The sequence below is a fragment of the Sinocyclocheilus anshuiensis genome, unplaced genomic scaffold, assembly GCF_001515605.1.
Source record: "Sinocyclocheilus anshuiensis isolate Anshui unplaced genomic scaffold, SAMN03320099.WGS_v1.1 scaffold80, whole genome shotgun sequence".
Taxonomy (NCBI): Eukaryota; Metazoa; Chordata; class Actinopteri; order Cypriniformes; family Cyprinidae; genus Sinocyclocheilus; species Sinocyclocheilus anshuiensis.
The window spans coordinates 19,214-23,531 of record NW_015554102.1 but is presented as its reverse complement, the minus strand read 5'-3'; the positions used below and the strand labels follow the sequence as shown (position 1 = coordinate 23,531).

The following is a 4,318-nucleotide window of genomic DNA, read 5'->3' as shown; positions in this document are numbered from 1 at the left end:
TGTAAACTATAATGGTGTCTATTTGATGGATTCTATTGGTGGGATGTAATCTGGCAGATGGCAACCAATAGAACAATAATTCCTATTGTAATTCCTATTGGAATAATGCCCAAAACAAAAAGGAATTTTGTAATGGTTTAATGGAAACTATAAGAATTTCTGTGATGGTTTCTATTTTTTATTTCAGCAGGGTAATGATACCCATACTGTGCTGCACATTATTGACAATATTGAGCTGAAGCTTGACTTTGCAAATTTAAAATCGCAAATCAAATCGCAATCGCAATATCTGTCAAAAAAATCACAATTTGATATTTTCCCCCAAATCACACAGCCCCAGCCGGCAGGCTTGCGGCAACCACATGTGACGACCCAAGGGCTGGACTCCGCTTCGTCCACGGTGAAAGCTGATCCGGCGATCATCGACAGTGCAAAGTTGTTGTATTTCCTCAGCGACCAGCACGGATCAGCTCTAGGCATGACGAAGCAGATATCGTCCTCTTTTGGAAGGCCAAACAAAGTAGTTTCGCTTTCACAACGAAACACACGGCAACAACAATACTACAGCGAGAATCAAAGTTACGCCTTCATTCTTTGCGTGAACATTTGGGCGGCGTTATGCAAATCTTCCCACATTGTGACATAGGTATGTTGGGGCATGTTAGAACGAGCCATTTTAGGTAGGCGTGGTTGACTCTTAACTTTTATAAAGAATATCTCTTTGGATTTGAGACTTTAGTCTTTGCAACTTTACAGATCTTCTTTATGCACCAAGAGCTTGTAACATTCCAAAGAGAAAGGAAAAATTTAAATCGCATCATATGACCCCTTTAAAATATATTAAAATATAATTATTTTAAATAATATATCACAATATTACTGTTTTACTGTATTTTTGATCAAATATATGCAGCCTTCGTGAACATAAGAGACTTATTTCAAAAACTTGAGCCCACAACTTAAATTGACAGTCCTAATAAAATACACTTTTCTATCTGATTCAGTTATGTGGATTTACTTTGTTATTTTTAGTTCATTCTATTCTATTTTTAACTTCTGTTAACCCTGTTTCTTCACCACTTTGTGTTCACAGTGGTTGAATGTTGAAGCTCAAACAGCCAAAGATGGGACATCAGTCTGCCAGCGTGGCAGAAACATGGTGCTGCATGGCGGGGACACTTTGACTCTGTTACTGTATAACCCTGGTGTATTATTGTTAGATATTTCTATAAGTATTTATGTGTACACAAATGTAAATAATGAACGAGAGTAGCTATAATTTTACTGGGGTCGTCAGACTTGTGTGTTCCAAGTGCTCACCCATCATTTGTGTGTGTATCTGTGCCATAAGGAAACTTCATTCTTGACAAACATTTCAGCATACGGTCGTTGCTGCTTATGATATTGTTGTAATGTTTGTATAATGCTATGCAATTATTTTCACTAATTTTATAGAACCGTGCGTGTGAGAGTTTGAAAATTTGTTGTTGTATGTGTGAATATTTTTTGGTTCACGTCAGACCCCCTAGACCCCTCAGATGCATATTAACTAACAAGAACCAACTCTAAGTGACCTAACATAATATGTTAAATGATTTTGTGGCCGTTAAATGGATTTGCATTGCACTTACGGTACACTTCTGTTCAAAACACCAGTACAAAACTGCGCAGATCCTTTCACTTTCAGAGGACACATTCAGGGAAATATTTGTTCAGACATATGCTAGATATGTAAAATTCACATTAATGTCCAGTTGTTTGTCGACAAGCATCAGATGTTTAAGCGTGCGTGCGGATGTTTGCGTTTTGTGTATATTGAAGCATTAGAGTTTATGCTTTTTAATGTTAATTTGCTTATCACAAACCTGTGGTAGCTGGAAAAAAACAAATACTGTTTAACAATGAAACACGCTATGCGTGAGAATTTAGCTGCGCAGAAATGAAGAAGGAAACGAGTGATTGTTGGATGACTGTGCTCTGTTTTTCTGTCCTCTGTACTGGAACTCTCTCTGGTCTTTTGTACTTCATACTCCAGTTATTTACTGTAAATCGGCCATTTGTGCCCACCCTGAATTTGTTCATGACTCCAACTTTGCATTACTAAAGTAATGCAATGTGACGGTAATTTCGGGTTTCTCTTGTAGCTTCGTTTTTTTTTTTTTTACATTTAAGGCATTATTTCCTGTCATTCAATCGTGGTTTAAGCTAAAACATTACTGTTGCAAGTTGCAACAGTTCGCTCTGAATCTGGTGGCGTAACTTTTTTCCTCTGTCTTTTTTTTGTTTGTTTTGATAAGCTAAGCTAATGAGCATTCTCAAGGTGTGCGTCACACAATGGCCGATCACGATGATGGTTTTTGTCGATTCGTTGACCTCCTCAATGAAAAACCGCAACTACTGGCCCTAATTTAGCAAGAGCAGTTCTCTGCGCTGACCTCACCTCATAAAAATCCACAACATAACGCCGTGACACTAATTGGAAGTTCCCCCTCAACTGCCAAATGGTGCATGCGAGTGCTTTAAGGGTCAAGGGTCGTGGAGCCCCCACTTCTCTGTGGCTCTGAATCTGGCGTGTGTTTCTTTAAGAGTGTGTTTGTGTGTTGGTTGTGACCCCCTTGTCCAGATTGACTTCCTGTCAAACATATGTTTGATCTTGACGAAGACTTTAAGAGTTGTTCTGTGTTGTTTGTTTGTTGTGTTTGTGTTCTCCTACATGTCACATTGGCAGAAATGGGAGAAAATCATGGCTGGCAACTATTGTAATGTTTATATATATATAAATATATATATATTCTATTATTTTTTTACATTTGTTTTGCAATATTTATATTTTTGTATAATAAGATGTTTTGTTCAATAATGGTCATAATGCCAGTTACGCTTAACAATGCAGGGATTTTTACGTCTGTCGGAAAACACTATTATTACAGTTTCTTTGTTACATTAATGGATTTTGATCTGTATAAAGTGCTTACTAATGTTAAATAGGAAAAAAAAGAGTATATAACATATACCTTACAGATTCATCATAGCTCTTAGAGGATTTTAAAAGGAAAATAATCAATGTTTTTTTTTTTGTTTTTTTTACAGACTGCCATTTTTTCCCTTGTTTTGGTGTGGATGTATGTCGTTTTCAGTTACAAAGATAAATGTATGCCATATAATTTATTTATATGAAAATTTATTTTTGTAGTGTACATAGTAGTTGTCAAGTTATTTGACAGAAGTATATTTTTAAAGAGTTTATATATGTAAAGCTACCATTGTTTGTGAGAACATAACTGAGAAGACATTAAGATGCACACTTTCATTGCTAACTTGTTCACGGACAACTAAAGTTCCCCTGTTACAGTGTTACATAGACGAGAGTGAGTCCGATCTGAAGACTGTTTTTGGGTTTTGTGAAAAGCTAGCCATGAAAGTAGAACAAATGTACTAGCTCTCTAAATAATAATGTTCAAACACTGATAGAATTCTAACAAATAAAAATATTATAACTTATTTGTCTCTTTGCTATACATTTAATAAATGATTCTTCAAATTGTAGTTAACCGTGACTGTTTCTTTAACGTAACCTTACGACCTGCATGACTCGACTGTTGCGTCGAATACGGATGGGCGGATCGATCCTTAAGTATCCATACTTTCGATACTGATGTTGTATCAAAAGGATCGATCCTCACATAAAAATATTGATTCTAAAGTGCATTTTTTTAACCATTCATTTTATTTATTTATCAATAAATTCGGTCCATAAAAAAGCTTCTAAGTATATTAGCGAATAATTGTGTTGAATAGAACCATCGGAACACACGCAAATGCTGAAAGACAGAACCAATCAATCACAGACAGCGGTCGCTGCTGACGCATGGCTCACAGTGCTTGTTCAAATATATGGAGGTCCAAAACTGCAAAAACAATAAATAAATAAATACACAAATAAATAAATATGCAAATAAATAAATAAATGTCTGTATAAATACACAAATTCTTGTTTAAATACATATAGAAATAATTAAACGTGATTAAAGTAGGCAAATAAATGAAATAAATTAGTAGGCAAATGGAAAATGTTTAAGGAAATGCTAAACTCATCCTATTTATTTTCCTTTAATCACTCATTTATTTCTGAATGTAGTTCCGCATTTATTTTTCCTCTGCACAACATGCTAATGAGAGGGTGTCAACCATGGACTTGGTCGGGTCTTGTGATAGCTGGGGGCGCGGCTTTCCCGCTGACAGGAGATGCATGGTGTAAATCCAGTATAGCCTAGTAAAGTCACTTTTGCCGTTCAACAGAGCAAGATACATAGAAAAA

At 35.8% G+C, this 4,318-nt stretch overlaps 1 protein-coding gene across 1 annotated transcript in view; it reads left to right on the top strand.

Annotated features, from left to right (window-relative positions):
- ptch1 (patched 1) overlaps window positions 1-2,747 on the top strand; it is a 63,238-nt gene extending 60,491 nt beyond the window's left edge. The window contains exon 24 of the mRNA XM_016461987.1: window positions 1,094-2,747. The gene's annotated coding sequence lies outside the window, so the exon portion shown is untranslated. The remainder of the gene's footprint in view (window positions 1-1,093) is intronic.
- The last annotated feature ends 1,571 nt before the right edge of the window (window positions 2,748-4,318 follow it).